The sequence below is a fragment of the Sturnus vulgaris genome, chromosome 7 (genome assembly GCF_052056855.1).
Source record: "Sturnus vulgaris isolate bStuVul1 chromosome 7, bStuVul1.hap1, whole genome shotgun sequence".
Classification (NCBI taxonomy): Eukaryota; Metazoa; Chordata; class Aves; order Passeriformes; family Sturnidae; genus Sturnus; species Sturnus vulgaris.
In genome coordinates, this window is record NC_142249.1 from 18152167 (window position 1) to 18169687 (window position 17521).

Below are 17521 nucleotides of genomic sequence, written 5' to 3' on the forward strand. Positions count from 1 at the left end.
TGATATTAAATGTCACTGTTGCCTTTTGTAGAAAATATTTCCCAGCTCTTGGGACATCCTGAATTGATGTTGGGTTGCAGGCATCCCTAAGAGGTTCGTTTGCATGCAGCATTCTGCATGGATTAACTCCTTTCAGTGGCAAACTTGTGTTTAAACATTAAACCTATGTTCAGTGACAGATATTTTAGAAAAGCCATCCAAGTTTGTTTTGGTAGAGCCAAATTTAAAGGTCTGAAAAAAATGAAGTGATAAAATGCAATTCTAATTCATACTCAGCATGTCTTCTTCACACTCTGCATATTCTTACTTAGTATAAGATCCCACCTCTGTCTGGTTTTATATGTTGGTTTGTGCAGATTTCCAGTAGAAATGCATCCAATAGCAGCCTCTCCTTTATGATAGGTTCCTCTGAATTTATAGACCTGTTCTCTCCTTACAAGATCTCCCAGGCTAAATGGTCTTCCAGTTGCTCACATCACTTTTGAAATTGTTTTGATATTCTACAACTATTCTGTCATTTCATAACTTCTAGTGTGCTTTCAGCATTTAGAGAGATGAAATGTGACACATTGCTAATACAGAACATTTAAAGTTTTCTACCCTTCACACATACACAATCTTATAGACCACAGGATTTGATAAGGAGATGGAGTGAAGAATGGTGAGTTGCACAGTGGAATACAGCTGTGAAATGCATCATAAAGATGTGTACAATTGTGGGTTAAAATTTTCTGTTTCTGATGAGAACAAGCCTTTCAAAGACAGATCCAACACATACTTTTGCATCAAGTATCAGAAACCATGTACAATTATCACCCCCTGTTATATCTCTCAGTAGGAAGCTGATGGTTAGAATTCACTCAATTTTTTTTTTTTAATCATGAGCCACTGAACAGAAATGTACTTATTCTGAAGAATGCTATAGTATTCACAGGGGTTCTTATACATTTTCATATTAACAGCAAATACAGTGCATGGTCATTTGCAGACAACTTTTCTATTTGAAATTGTGGCAACAATATATTTGAGCTATTGTGTCAACTACAACAGCTGCTTACATAAGTAAAATAATACTGCATGGATGAGATATTCTTAGTTCTTTACATCAGGACTTGAAAGTTGGATATGAAGGGAAAGTTGCTGAGGTTTTGTCCAGTCAGAGATATTTTGAGATTTCTGAATGTGTTTTGGAGACTGTTGTGCTAGTTTACTACAAGTTTGTCTTGAAAAGGGCTAAAAGATAGATAAAAGATAATAAAACATGAAATTTTGGATATTGCTAATGCACAGTCATACATGTGTGTGCCTTTTCAAGATAATCAATTTGATCAATTTATTGTCTGACTGATCCCAAACCCTCTCTGGGTATTTTTGTTGTTGTTTGCTGCTGAAGCAGATGTATACATTCAAAATTCCTCTACCACTGCTCCAACATTCCCAGTTTCAGTAGTGGATTTTTCCTGCTATGCCATCTATTCTGCTGCTGTAGATTCAGACAAACTCAGGACTTCTGGGGAACAGATAAAAAAGTGCCCGGTTTTCAGCTTCTCTTTCTGTAGGAGACCAGCAAATCTTTCAAAAACACTTAGGTATGCTTTAAATTTCAGATTTCTTCTGAGCAAGAAGTTTGTGGTAGGTAAAACACCAGAAGAAGGGTTATATTCATGTTTTTATGGGATGATTAATTCAAACTCTCAGAATTTCCTGTCCTGAATGCTAAAAGAACTTATTGAATATAAAACTGTAAACAAGGTATGATGCAATTCTTAATGGTATTAAGTATCACTGCTCTTCTCCAAAAGCTAAAATAAAAGTCCAGCAAGAAGTTTTTCTCCAATGTTAAATGTTCTTGTTTTCCTTCCTGCAGAAGAATAACAAATTAAATACTGTAGGATTCCCCCGTTTGCATCACATTCTCCAGGAGCAATGTTTGAACTATAAAAACTAACTCAAATTATAAAAATGCAGTAAAATTTCTTATACTTAGGTTTGCATTGATCTGGATGTTTCTACCATTACCATTATTAGTTTTCTCTTAAGTACTTACAAAACCTGATGTTTTCTATTTAGGACACACTTTAACATTTTACAAAACAGAGCTGAGGAGCAGTGGCTATTGTTTTGAAGCCCTCACAGGTGGGCTGGCAGGCTGGCTACAGCTTTGTGGGTTTAGGGGACGAAGGGCAACTCCTGACGAGCAGAAGCTGAAGGAGTGAGGAAAGCAGGAGCTGTTCCAGCCGCGTTTGGGGATTGTTCCTCACGGCTGTCGCCCCAAGACGAGGCTGTGCTGCCTGGGGCACGCTGGGGTGACGCGTCCGGCCGGGCTGGGCTGGGCTGGGCTCGCAGGCAGGCAGGGCTGGCAGAGAAGCCCGGCAGCCCCGCTGGCCTCAGCCAGAGGCTCGGGCTCCGCTCCCCTCCCGGGCCCGGCCGCAGCCACAGGTGCCGGGGCCGCCCCGCCCCGCCCCGCCCCCGGCGCGAGCGCTCAGGCTCCGCCCCCGGGGCGACCCCGGCCCCCGCCCCACCTGAGCCCGCGGGCGGGGCGGGGGCCGGGCACGGCCGGACGGACACACACACACAGAGACACACAGATACTGACACAGACACAGACACACAGGACGGTCGCGGTGGGAGAGCCGCGGCGCTCCGGCGGAGTTGCGCCGCGCTCGCCTCGGTCCGGCAGGAGCGGGGCTGCAGCGCCCGCCCGCCGGTGCCGCGCTGCCTCCATCCCTCCATCCCTCCGGGCGGCTGCTGAGGTGAGCGGGCGGCGCCCCGGGAGCGGGGGGATACCGGCAGGGATACCGGCAGGGATACCGGCAGGGACCTTGCTCAATGTCACGGTGCGGGGCCGGCGGGGGACGCGCAGCCGGAGCCCGAGCAGCCCGCCCGCTCCGCGGCCCCGCCGGGCGAAGTTTGCCGGCCGGAGCCGCAGGTAGCGGGGCCCCCGGGGTGTCCTCCTGCCCGGGCTGTCGGGGACTTATCGGCGTCTCCGCAGCATCGCTGGCTTGCACAAAGGATAAAGCGCGTTTCTAAATAGGTCAGGGGCTTCGGCAGCGCCTGGGATTTGCGTAACGATTTTTGTTACGTGGGAAAGGTGCGGGGCTCCTGTGCCCGGGCTCCGAAGCTGGACCGAGCTCTGCTTCCCTGGCACACGGAGTGACTTTTTAAAAGGAAGTAGTTGCGTGAGCACAGCTCGGCTTTCTTGTTTTTAAATCCTGACGAGTTTGGGAAAGTTAAATTTCTTCAGCAAAGGAGGAATTAACCCACATGAAGGAGGCATCCTTGATGAGCTAATTACGCGTGATGAGTGTAAGTGCTTGGCACCGCAAGCTCGTGGACGGTTGATGGTATGCTTAAAATGTTAAAGTTTATGTCCTGGTGACACTGTTTCAAAATATGCGGAGGAGAGTTATGTACAAGATTGCATTTTCTGCAGCTACAGGCAAGAAATGCCTTTGTGTCCGAGGAATTGTCAGAATATTCATACATGTATGAAGGCTTAGGTTTGTTTTCTCTTGTTTATGACTCCTGATCAAACTTGTAAACTCTCTTCGTGGGTTTCAAAGGTTGTGAGCTTGGCATTGCATCTATTGCTAAGCTTGTATGGGAAATCTATAAATGGAAAAGTTAGAGAAGTGCGGCACTGTGAGCCCTCAGAAGTTTCAATAAATCTTCAAAACACAATTTAACTGCAACTAACTACTAGTTATGGGAGGAGGGAGATGATAATTTTATTTCCATACTCTGCTGCTGCTTTAATGCTGCCTTGGATAAAGTATGAAAATGAGATGCAAAAGAAGTCCTCTGGTATCAAGAACCTGTACGTTTTCTTACCTGAATGCAATGTAATATGAAGCAGTAGTGTAAAACCCTGAAGTCACGGGGGATGCATCCGTGTGATTGCAGCGGGTGTGGATGGAGCTCTGCTGCTGCAGGTCCGGGACGGGGGGCGATGGCAGGATACCGCTGGGGATGTGCTGGATTCAGGGAGAACGTGCTCTGTGCTCTTCGGAGCTTCTGCCTCTCGTGGCAGCATTGTGCTCTCCAGTGGCTGCAGCCACCCTCTGCCCGCGTACTGCAGTTCTGAAAACAAGGAAAAGGTGTCTTTTGTGTAGTCCAGAGCTGGCACTAGGCTGCTGTGACTAGGTTATAATACTTCTCCTTTTCCAAAGAAGCAATCTTGCTACTCTTTTTAATTCACCACGTTAATAGACTGCTTAGGGGGAGGGACAATATTTTTCTTCTGTTTTGTTTCTAGGGTATTTCTCTATACTTGAAACTTTTTTCTGGTGTTTGGTCTTGCCAAATGGTTTTTTTTGTGCCTCAGACCTTTTCCAGTGGATGGGAATTGATATGCTTGTGTGAAATCTGAAGGCAGAAGATAAACCAGGAGTTATGACACTAGTCCCATTAATAACTTTTTTTTCCGATTTGTTTGGCTTAACAATCCACAAGGTAGTAAGAAATGAGAAAGGAAACTATCCCAGGTGTCAAGATACTGTGCTGACTTGCCTCTTCCTGTACTAACAGGAGCTGTCCATCCCTCCCGTGCTCCCTCTGCACTGCACCCTTTCTCACAAAGGGTCAATGTACTCACACCAGCACCAATTTCTCTTAACTCTTCTTCACTGTCCTTTTTTTTTTTTATCTTTTGGATTTCCTCAGCTATCTGCCTCCTTGAATACAATTCTCAGGGATAAGTTGGTATAAAAGCAGCAAAAGGCCTTGTGGAAGATAATCTATTGGGGGAGTGTAGGCTTGTTAGTTAATTAGCTCTGGAAGTTTTAAGATTTTGAAGAGCAATGAGGATTACTGCATAAAACATAACAGATGCTTTACAGTTCTTGCAGTTTTTTCTCTTCAGGTTATCACAAGGGATTGTGGTTTGAGAATATTTTCTCTCTGAGTTTGAAAATTTATGAAATGGGGCATTCCTGTTATTTTCAAAATGAGCATATGGTATAGTTGTGGTAGTCTCAAATCTCAAAGCATTCATCGGCTGTGTTGGGATGTAGCAGAGTATGGAACTGGAGTGCAAGATGCTCTCTAGTGTACTGAAATACACTGCAAAGCTCAGGTCATCTGTAGTTAATGGCAAGAAAATATGACATTGCTTGCTTCTGAAATTCTGCTCTTACTTTAAGCCCTTTGCAATTCCTTGAATGACAACTTGCAGCAGATAAATATTTTGGTTCCATAACTTTTGCATTGCATTCAGAAAATTGTAGTACTTAGTATATGTCACCCATCAAGATACAACTGTGAATATTGTATCTTATCTGATCCTCAATTACCTCTGATGCAGTGAAGGTAGAGCCAGATGTTAAATGCCATAATACCTCAGTTAACAAAGGGAGAATTTCCCCAGATCCATAGAATGCACTTGAATATTTTATCCTCAGACTGATGAACATACAGAGTTGAAAGAATTACAGGAGCTTCACTCTCCTATGTGACTGTAACATCCCTCTGGCTGCATAGGTCACTAGATTGTCGCCACATACTCTGCTTGCCTAACTACAGATGCAGCTCAAATGTTGATTGAAGGGCTATTTTCTATTATTATTTTGCCCACATGTGAAAAAAATACAGGTTCTTTTCAAATGTAAAATTTGTCTTTTTACTGCAGTTTCACAGAGCACGCGTAATCTTACAACAGGAAGTTTATGGTTTCCATTATTTAACAAATGCCAATGTTTTAAAAACAAAACACCTAAAACACTATGAAAACTTGTGTCCTAAGGATTTTTAAAAATGTTTTTTCACAAAATTAATATGTTTTATGATACCTTATGTAATGCACAAAGCAAGCAGGGTAATTATGACAAAAATTGTCTCTGCACCGTGCAGTCATTTGACGTCATTCTGTACTGTCAGAGAAAGTGCTGCCAAAGAGTAGCTAGTGTTCTAACACGATTACATTCAGTGAGAGCACTGAATGTTATTAAGTAAGCATTGCTTAATTTATGTTATCAGTAGTACATTGGTAAAAATAACAAAATGTTTGGTAATTTGTTGTGGTATAAGGTATCTTTTGGTGCTAGTAAGTGAAGGTCTTACTCTGTTTGCCACAAATAAAGTCTTTTTTATAATGTCCTGCAATACATCACATTGCATGAAATTGCACTAATTTTTCCCAGAGTGATAAATCATGCCCACTAACTTACACATTTGTATTGTTTCCTAAGTGATTGTTCCCCTCAGATCATGTGCAATAATTCTTTTGATTTTCTCAAACGTGAAGCTTGGAGCCTTAACACATTGTACATTTTGCATACAACTGTGATTCTTCTTAGATATTAGCAAACGCTGACATTGCTTTCTATAAACATATTAATTGACATGTTAAAAATTCATTAGACAACCTGAGCTTCCAAGGCTTGTAAAAATAGAAGCCTTGTAAACCAATCTAACTATATCAGTGCTGCCCCAGTCTGTTGCTTATCAATATTGGTACCTTAACAATTTGCAGCTGCTGAACTACCAGACAGCTCTTGTAATGACAGGTGATGCCAATGCACAATGAGGCATGTTAGAACTGTGCTGATTACATTATTGATGATTGTTTGAATATGAGCAAGTTAACCTGTTAGGAAAACACTGTTAATGCTTCCTTCCTCAGTGAAATTATTCAATAAAACTTTGTTTATTGAAAATAACTTTTTTTTTTGTTATTTAACATTTAAAATAAGGAGTTTAAGAGGGAGCAGTAGCTAGGTATGAGTACAAGTGGCAGCTTTAGACAGTTGAAGTGCTTTTTCCCTTACTTTATATACCTACATTTTTTTCAATTATATAGCCTTCTAAATGTTTCACAAGTTTTAAAATGTTGTGAGATTGCATTGAACACAGAAATGGTATTAAATAGGTTTCTGTTTACAAATAGGTGAAATGCAGTTTTTGTGGCAGAATGCAGGCCGTGCATAGTTATGCATCTTGCTTCACAGTTTTCTACACCTGCTGATTTTGCTGCGTGATGGGATGATGCACTGTGGTGTTGGTGAGGTGCTGTGATTCTGAAATATACCAGGCAGTTTTTTATTACTCTCTGCTTTCTGCTGGCAAACTGTTGGGTGCAGTTATGTCAGTGCTGAAGGTATGACAAACTTGGGGCACACCTGCAGCTCAGTCAGTCATTTTGCATGTAAGGGAGGTTAATCTTGTCTCCTAGAGCACACTGATTCACACTGAGAGATGTCTCACAGACTCCTCTTGCAAGCAAACCACAAGGCTCAAAGCCAGTCTGCTCTCTTATAGTATCCATTACTTGCACCTGTGTGGCACGGAAAGTGATCCTTAAGACTAAGGTAAGTCTTGTGTTTAGAGGAAGACTGTGTAACTACTTACTACAGTCACTGAAGAACAGCGACTGAAAAGGCAGCATTCAGGTCAGGAGAGCAAAGTAAAATTAATATTATGACTTTAAACAGTAAGTTTTGTTCATTTTGTTGTTTATTTTTCTATGTCATAGTATATTTATGGTTTATGAGGCTTTTTTTACATCATGGCAGTCAACCTGCTGCCGTTCTACAACCATTGTGGTCTCATAATGAGTAGTTCCTAATTGAGTTATTTACTGGGGACTGGTGAAATGCTGATTCCTAGCAGAGGATGTGTTCCAATAAATTTTTAACACTTCTCAGAATTACTGAACTTGTAAGATCTAATGAATTTATAACATAACTGATTATGGCAGTTGTTCTTCCTATAGGTGCTTGTGCAGGTACCAGAAAGTTAAACATATGGGACCAGACTGTTTAATAACACATGCTATTGTATTTTAATTTGGCACTTCTCAGTACATCCCATTTAGATACAGTAGACTATCAGTCTCCTTAGTCCTAGTATAATTTGATACAATTTCAAAGATTAATTAGGTTAAGAATCATTGATGTGGCAGGCAACATTAGTATGGTCTGCTTCAAAATGGAAGCGAGGAAAAAAGTTTAATGTGATTTTTATGTCATCTAGTTTACACTTGACAGTGTCCAATTGTATCTGCCATAATTTTGATTAAAAAGAACCTTGTTTTCCTAAGCTAAGAAAAAAATTTGAGCATAAGGACTCATTATCAAGGGATATTCCAGAGAAGATGAATTTGAGTAAGATAATTAGTAAACACCCTCAAAGTTTTTACTCTGCCTTGTGCAGCAAGACTTTCAAAGATGCTGCAGGAATCTCCTGATGGGATTTTGTAATGAAAATGCTAATAAAAGCTAGCTAGTCTCTTTTTTTTGCATGACTGCGTATGACCAAAAAAAGTAATTGCATGATTTTTCTTCCTTTGGCCACCTGCTAACAACCGGATGGTGAATCTTTGACTTGAAATTGTAAATGCCTATGCATGTCTAGGTGCACTTCATCTTTCTGTTAAAATGAGATTATTTAATATGTTACAATTAAGAAACCCCTTATGAGTCTGTATGAAAAATTATGGAAAAGATTCAGCCTTTGTCTGTTTCTGCAGTCTGTTGTCTGCAATGCAGGTGCAGTCTCTGCCAGACAGATGCTTATTTGGTAGATTGTGGGGGTCTCTGCATAGTCAGTACCATGCTTGACGCTTATCTTGGAATAAGTATGCCAATTTTTTAAACTTCAAACAGCATTATGAGAGCTTAAGACTTGCAAAGTTAAGAATGTGAAAACTAGGAAATGGAATACAACTGTAGCTGGGTCTGTCAGTGGGCATAATCGACAGTAACTTTTGTTTTTTTTCTCACCACACTTTGTGCACAGCATGGGTAATATGTGCTTCAACAATAGTAAGAGAAATTTTAAAATCTTTGCAACACTCCCACGACAGAAATAAAAGAGCATTCTCCTGACATAGGGGGAAACCAGCACAGAGAGGAGTCTCCAGCAATGCTAATGCTGAGTCCTGAGGTGAGGTGTGTCAGCCCTTGGAGCAATGCAGGGTGTGCTCACAGCAGAACTGTTGAGCAGCAGCAGGAGCATTCAGCAGTTAGAGCCTGAGTCCAATACAGCAACTCTGAAAATTCGAGCTTGCAGTTCTCCACTCAGGCTCCCAGCAAAGTCGTGTGCTAGTAGTGAGTGATTTAAGCAACTTGCCAAGCATTTCTAGCAGCTCTGTAGTGGAGCTCAGGCTGCAGATTGATTCTGCACTGCAGCATGTAAGTGCCTTAACAATAAGAGAATCTTTTTCTCTTGCAGTCTCCTGCCTTTTTTACAATTTCTGCAGCAAATGACATTGTTTTTTTCATGAGGTAGCTGTTCTCATGACTTTGATTGTCTTGATTAATCAGTCTGTGAGGGGAAGGAAAATATAATCTTGTAATTTAAAGAGCCTATTAGTTAGGTTTCTTTAAAAACAAGCTATTCTGCCCTAAGGAATCATGGTAAATCTTGAATTTTTTATCAGTGAGTGCTTTTAAAATTCTTAAAACTAGAGCCTGGCTTCTGCAACAATTGAAGAAATAAATTTGTGCTCTTTGGAGTAGCATTAGAGGCTTGAACTGCTTTGTGTTTCAGTGGTACTTGGTCAGGTATTGTCAGATTCCACTCTGGAGAACTTCACATTCTTTTAGACAGGTGACATCAGAAGCAGCAGAACGTTATTGTCAGGTTGGACAGCTAAAATGGACTAATGACACTCCTAGTCCCATAAGTAATGTGAAAGTATTAAGCACTATTAACATATGGGTGGGGATATTTAGTGCTATAATCTTATTCTATATAGTATTAAACTGCTGACAATGAATATGTATTGTCTGTAAATGTACAAAATAGATTTCAAAATTTCAAGTCCACTGTACTCAGAGACCTCTTCTCTGTTGCAGGCAGGTGACAAATGCTCTTGAGCAGGTGATATTCCTGAAAGGATAGACAAGAGCCACCTACACTGACATTGTCTTCCTCTTTCAAACAGGTTGGAGAAAGCAGAGGTTGCTTGAAACGTTGTCTTTCCTTGGCATGTGGGTTAGTCTCATGATCTCATGAATGTTACAAAAACAGCTTAAGAAACCGGACAATGGAGCTTTACAAATTCAAACATCAGAGGAATTTGCATAGATGCTCAGTATTAAAAAATTTTGACAGAAGTAATGTCAACATCTGATTATGTTGTCAGCTTCATAATTTGGTTGTATTGGCAACTGTGTTAACTCGGTAGATTTGTTGAGTCTCAATTGTCCCCATCATAGTTACCATCTATTATGTAACTCACGTTGGGGCAGTGAGAGGCCGATAAAACAGGTGTGATGTAATTCTTTTTTTTACCACTTTCAGTGAATTTGCATTTGCCAGTATTTCTGCATATAGCTTGGTGGTGGTGTGTTGTTGCAGTGTAAAAGATCTGGCAAAACCGTGCCACTGAAGGAATCCCATGGAAGTCTCTTATGTCTTTTTTGTAGTTCTCAGAAGCTTTTAACCTTTTTTTTTTTTTTTCTTAACTGTAAATTAGAAATTTGATTAAGTTCCTGAACCACAGTTTTTTCAAGAAAGGATGTGATTTTTTTTTTTCTTTATTTTAAACTGAACATCTAGACCTTGAGCAAGGATAGGAGAACTTCTTTCTTGTTCAGAGGGGAGGATTTACTCTAACCTTGTTTGGCGAATGTTTAAAAATAAAGGAAGCAGAGGCTGGCGTTAAACGGCAGACAGGAACGTGCGGGGTTTGTAATCTCCCCGTGCAGCACACGGCTGCTTCCTGCCTCACGCAGTTATCAGAGGGCTGTTCTGCCAGGTGCCCGTGATAACTGTGGGAATTGTCACGGGCAGTTAGGAGCCAACATCACTTTTCATGCTGAGTATGGGGCTTGGCAGGTTTGCTTTTGTATGCTTCTACCATATGAATGTCTTCATAATATCAGCATGATGGAGTGGCTCATCGTTTTACAGAGCTGGAGATCACATTTTGTGTGACACTGAATCAAAGTTTCTGATTATGTATATTTTTACTATACATAAATGCTCTTGAATCTGTTCCTGTCATTTATTGTTGCTACTATTGTATGGCTTCTTCCATCTTGTGAGAACCTTCAAATTCCTTTTGTGTCAATGACTTGTTGAAATTTATTTTTAAATTGCTTATAAGGTTGAAGTAGCTGGCTCTGGGCCACAGAAGTACTTTATGCTGTTTAAAAGGATAATTTCGGCTTGAATTTCCAAATGGGTTAGTTTATAAAACTCAGCACTGCTGCTTTTGAAGAATTATCGGAGTCTCTCTAAAATGCTCGTTACTAGGATTTGTATATCATGTTTTTCTGTAAAGCCATAGGCAGAACTCCATTCACGTATCAAAGTGCTGCCAAATGCTTTTCAGAATTAGTAGACTATTAAAAACTTACTGGACATTGCTTTGGATCTTTCAGGTTGCAGGAGTGTGAGCTGTGGCTTTTGTGGGCTTACTGCAAGCAGCCTTGCCTGGTCCCTGTCACTTCTGAGCATCCTTTACACCTGCCTCTTGGTTGTCCCTCAGGCAGCTGGAATGCCTTAGCCTTTGGCCCTTCCTTCAGCAGCTGTATTTCTTGGCTCTTCTAATTTGCTGACCCCTGTGTTGACTTGCTGAGCTTAGTATTTGTCCTGGTTGTGTATTTGACCCATGCCCCTGCTCCTGATTGCAGCCGAATGCAACAAACTTCCAAGAGTGGCTAGCAACTTAGAGTTTCTTGGAATATCCCAGTAAAATATGAATCACCTTATGGATGGTCCCCATTTTTAATAAAAATTATTTTGAGCCCTTTTTCCAGTCAGTGAAGTCTGAAATAAAAGTTTAGTTTAATAAATTCAGACCCCCTTTTTTTTTTCTTTTTTATTTAATAGGAAAAAAAGAGGAAGTTTCTCACCTAGTAATGGATGCTCTAGGTGTCACAGTAATATATATGCATATTATGCATACCTTCTTGGGTTGTGAGATGTATATATTCAGGTAACATGTCTGCATCAGATTATCTCTAACCCTTCAAAGACGAGCTTTTCTGACATAATTACATTGGCTGAGAAATCTGGTATCAGGAAATGGATTTTTTTCTCAAATGAGTATTGCCTTATTAGTAAAGGAATTCTGTAAATAGCCTGAAGTGTTTGCACTGAAGTTTAAGGGCCAGTTGGATAAATTTGATTAATGCTCTGCCTTAGTGTATGTAGAGATTTCCGAGGTTGTGAGTTTCTGTCTTCAGAAGCATAGCAGTTGATTCTAATTAGAAAAAGAGTTAAGTAAGTTTAAAGACTGTATAAAAGACTGCACTGCAATACAAGGCAGAATGATCTGTTATTAAAAAGGAAAAAAAAAAGGTGAGTCGGGTTTTCATAGGGCTTCCCTGCTAGGAAATTAAATATTGATATTTTTCAGGTGGCAGTGCTCAACTCTTAGAGAAAATGGCTATCTGCTGGAAACATCTTTTAATATTTTACAATATATTACACAAAGTATGGCCAATTTTGGAGTTCCCTGATATGCAACAATGCAAAATTTTATGCTTAGCTCACTCTTTAATTAGCTCTCATTCCATCTCTCATGATTTATAGCTTCATGACTCCAATATAAAAAGGATATATGACTTAATGAAGCAGAAAGCTGCAATGGGTTCACACCTCTAGTTGTTTAATGGTTTCCTGGAGGTAGGGGAATGGTTGTGCTGTAGAAGAAGCTGTAAGCATCTCCTCATTTATTATGTCAAGGATGTAACAGTCCACATTGCTGTGACTTACAGTTGTTTGCATCCTTGTCACATATACAATTCATTGGAGGGAGGAGGGAATGTGGCTCTTCCATAAAGCATAAAAATAGCAGGTAAGGTAAGAAATGCAGATGTAATTTTTCTTGCTCAAACTGAGTTTAGTGCAGCTGTATGTTTCCACGTATCTGGAAACTTTTTCTTGATCCTAGACCAACAGTGTTTCAGTGCGATATAATTTCAATAATGGGCTGTAAAACCCTTACTGGCCAACTGTTTTTCTTAGCTAAGGAGTTTTGGGGAGCCGTTTGGAAAAAGGCTACTCTGACCATACAAATAACTTTTTAGAAGAAAAGGTGATTTTTACTGTATTATTTTAAAACCTTTAGTTTCTCTAATTGTGCTTCTGTCAGTTTCACATATTTGTCTTTGCAGCATCTTTGATATAGGGGTTCTGATTTTCTTAAGTCCAATACTTTAAATTCAAATTAGTTAATTCTGGATTCTTAATAGTTTAAGAGGTCTAAGCATGTATTCTGTAATGGAAAGGGGAAAAGAATCAGGGATATCAGAGAAATGAGCTGCCTCCAGCCGTCTTTGGATCTCCAGAAACTATTTGGGGCAGCAGCTTTCAGTGCTGAGGGTGAGGAACCCTCTGAAATACAGGAGCAGAATGAAGCTCTTTTAAATTTTTTTTTTTTTTTTTTTTACTGTGCAGCTGCATGGTAAATGTAAAAACTCCCACCTTCTGCCAAGAGTACAGTAACATTACAGGTATGTTTCTGGCACTTGTGTCTGACACGAACACACATTTATTTCTGAATCTGTTGTGATCTATCTCCTTTTCCTACATATTTCAGGAAGTGACCTTATTCTTTATTTAGCTTAGAACCTTTTCTGACTTGATTCTAAGGGCTAAGCTTTGCCCTTAGACTTTTGTAGGTACCTCTCCCTTTCGTCCTTCCCTACCTCCTTCTCTCTTTTTTTATTCTTATTTTTCCCCCTCTTGTGAAGTTTGGACTTGCTGCTATTAATCTGCAAGAACTGTGTGGTACCTTTTCAGTTTATACATGAACTACTGAGTTTTTAAGTGAAGCCCATTACCTCCTTCCATGATGGGAGATATGACATAAATTCTGGGGTTCTCACTGAGAAATGTTTTGCTATTGCCAGGTGTTTATTGATTAATTAAGCATTTGTAGAATTTACAAATTCTTCCTTCAAATGTGTGGTTACTTTCTCACATTCATAAAATTTCTTTCAGTACTTCTGGACTTCACAGTCTCTTCTGGAACAAGCAGTCTTTGGGACAGCTGGTCCAGGAATTTTTAGGTATCTGGGGAAAAAATAGCAACACTCCCCCTCATCCCAGTCTCCTCTAAGCATTCGCAGTGGCTATAATTGTGCAAGTGGGCTGTGCATGTCATTGTTGCATTTGGCTTTTGGACCCTGATATAGTCCTTTTAATGTCAGTAAAAAAGAAAATGTGCTTTGCTGTTTTATGATTGCAGTTTGTGCTTACTTCATGTTTGCAGTTAAACACAAATACAGTATACAAGGAAATACACAACTTTATGAGGTTCTGGTACAGTTTGAGAAATCAGTGAAAAACAAAGAGATTACTGCTCTTGGAAAGCTACGTGAGTCCTCTGTATTTGGTAGTGTGTTAGGTTATAATTTCAAAAGTGAATTATAGAAGCTTTCCCAGCACTTCTGAAATTGTTGCAACTTCTGGGAAATCTCAAACAAGCTGTGGTTTCTGCTGGACATTCCAAGGAGGCTGTTTCAAAATGTATAATGAGGATCTTGACCAAAGTACGAGGAACATGCAAGGGCCATTTTCAGAGTAGAGTAAGGAGTATACATGGCATTCACTGAATAATCCTGGAAGTACTTGCTGCCAGAATGGAAAATTTCATAGTGCAATGCCCCTCGTGCCCTGTGTTCTGCCTATGTTCTCACTCCTCTCAAATATGGATGGAGACTTTTTAAAGGTTTTTGTGTCAGCTTGTGACTGTTGAAACCAGAATTTTGGCAGTGGTGGTGGTTCCTGATTCTCTCTCTTTCTCTCTGTGTGTGTGAGTTTACTCATCCCCACAACGTAGGCTGAGGTCACCTATGGAGAGCAGCCCTGCCTGCAAAGGAGGGCACCATAAGAAAGTGAACTTTTGCCTAGCTAATGACTTAAACTAGAAAGAGTTTTACTTAATATGCAATACAAGCACCTGTGCTGAGATATTTCAAGTAAACACATTTATATCAGTGTAAGGTAATAGCTACAGATGCTATTAAGACCAGCCAGCATCTTAATTCTTCTTTGGAAATGTCTTATCCAATTCTGAGTCATCCTGGCTTAACTTTGAATACGATCACTTCTATTTTACATAGTGGTATGTTTTGTAGGGAGTTGGCATTTTTGTCAGTAAGAAATATATATGTTGGTAAAAATGTGACTATAAAATGGTGACACTAATAATACCTTTATATATACAGCTGTTTGCATACTTGTTGTAAGCATGAGGTTATTACTGAACTATTCAACTGTTTTTATTCCCAACTCTGGCATTTTTTGAGGTACAAATACATTGATGTGCTTGGTTTCAATGATGCATCTATAGTTGCATGTGTGGGTCCCCCCTTTTCTAGGGACATGGTGGCATGCTCACTGATCCACCTGTGCAGAAGCATTTGTGAGATCAGAGCCTAAGCATATTACTGCTAAATGTAATTAGATGCTAGACTCGCCCTAGAGCACAACTGCTTCCAAGTGTCACCCAAGATTAACTGAAGAGCAGAAATGATTAAGGACACTTTAAGTACTGAATACTTGGAAAACCATTCTGAGGGGACAGGCTTTTAAAATTGATACCCAGGGACTGTAAGCCATTACTGAAAATCAGTTTTTAAGTGTTCCTCTTGGCTTAGTCTTCCTTTAAAAATATTTTTTTTCCTGTGAAATAATTTGATCAAAAAGCAGTATCTATATATTGGTATATTGATTGGTTTGCTGCTGATTTTGCTGAGTGGTGGTGCTTGCTAATAAATCTTTCTTCTTTGTTTGTATAAGAAATTTGACATGAGCATCTAGAAGGCAGCCCCAGTATGATCAAATCAAGTACTTCCAAACTTGAATGAAATGTTGTATTAAAATGGCAAATAATGGATTCCATACTGCCCTGTTAAGGCTTGCTATGTTTTAGGAACCTTGGGATTAGTGTTCATCTGTCCCATAAAGGACACAAATCATTTAGATTAGAAGTAATCTGATTGTATTGAAGTACAAATTATAGCACAAAGGCCATTCAAGTGGGTTAAGTGACCAGGGTTGGTAAACACCATATGACTGCTGATTGGTCGATGAAAGAGTATTAACTGAAAGATAATGATGGATTTTAATCCAAATCTCTAAAGCACAACAGCTGTAGTTCCCAAATGAGTTCACTCACTGACAGAGTTTTAGGGCACTGATTTATTTGTTCCTATTTCTCTGGCACAACAATTACTTTGAAATATAACTTATTTTTCCTGTAGAGAATACAGCTATTCCACACAGCTTTCTTTGATTACAGATCTCTTATACTTTCAGTGAGTTCATTACGATTTTTCTGTATTTTGCATTGGAGAAATTGCAGTTTTTTTATTTCAGTGTTCTGCAATATGCTAGGGTATATTGTAAGGGTGACTTGGTTTAGGAAATTCAGTTGGTGTCTTCACTTCTTTTATGAACATAGTATGAAATCTAATTAAGTATATAAAGAAAATTAAAAATGCAAACTGGTATTCCATATGAACTTATTTCCAGAATGCTTACTGATGTTAATGCCTAATGCTTATCATTGATAATAAATTATATGAATTTGTCTAGTTTTATTTATTTCAGAATGCCTATATGTAATTCAAAAATGTAAAGTGCATAAAAATGATAATGATATCCTAAGAGTGCGAAGTGGCAGCTGTTTAGAGCCATAGTGCAACATTTTTTAGGATGTGAAATGTAAAATATAGGCAGACTGTATTTACTAATGACTTCAGTGTTGGGACAATACTACCTTGTTTTGAGTTGTTGTTGCAGTAAAGACTTTGGTGGGAAAGTTTCATATTCTCTCAAGGTTTCCCCCCAAATTTGTGCTTGCCCTGAAATAAGAGTGTTCATTAAAGGAATCAGATGAATGTCTTCAAAAGAAAGTAATTTAAGTTTATGGTTTCCTGGTCCATCTGTCTATTTGATTTTGGAAGGTCAACAAGAGACCAGATGAAGTGGTACTTAATTATTGTTTACAGTCTAAAGAGCCAGACACATAAAAATTATTTAAATTCTTCAGAATGATACTGTTTCATCGTGGCTTTGTATCTAAAAGATGTGAGTGATAAAGCCATTCCTCCATTGTTATTCAGGATTTATTCAGATAATCTAGGTAAGATATGCCCTCCTGCCAGGAGCAGGCATTAGATCAGCCTGTGCACTGTCCCTACAGGGTGTTCTGAGAGCAAAAATGGAGTCATTAGAACCTAAGTCATGTTTTGTCCTTTTGATGTGGACACGACTAATGTTATAAATAGTATAAGTAGGTATGGAACTTTTCCTTTGGATTCACAGTAATTATACTGTGAATTCAAAATGCATTTAGGAAAACAGCCTGGTAAAGAAACTAAGTCCTTATTATCCATTCCTTTGTAAGGATATTTTGTGATATCTCTGATCTCTAGTTGCTTTCCTAGAGGAAAGCTACTGCTATGGCAGATGAGTCTGTTTCTGCTAACAGTTAAACTGGGCTTTCTTCCTTCATTTGTTAGCTAAGAACTGATAAATACTTAAAAATAATAATGTGGCATTTAATTGACAATTTGGCCTAATGATTGAATTAGCCATTTAGCATAAGCTGAATTAA

At 39.4% G+C, this 17521-nt stretch overlaps 1 protein-coding gene across 2 annotated transcripts in view; it reads left to right on the forward strand.

Annotated features, from left to right (window-relative positions):
- The first annotated feature begins 2541 nt into the window (after positions 1-2541).
- The window catches only part of ZNF385B (zinc finger protein 385B), a 153820-nt gene continuing 138840 nt past the window's right edge, over positions 2542-17521 (forward strand). Inside the window, exon 1 of one of the 2 annotated variants that reach the window (XM_088167945.1) lies at positions 2542-2753. The gene's annotated coding sequence lies outside the window, so the exon portion shown is untranslated. The remainder of the gene's footprint in view (positions 2754-17521) is intronic. The other variant, XM_088167949.1, reaches the window with a different exon arrangement.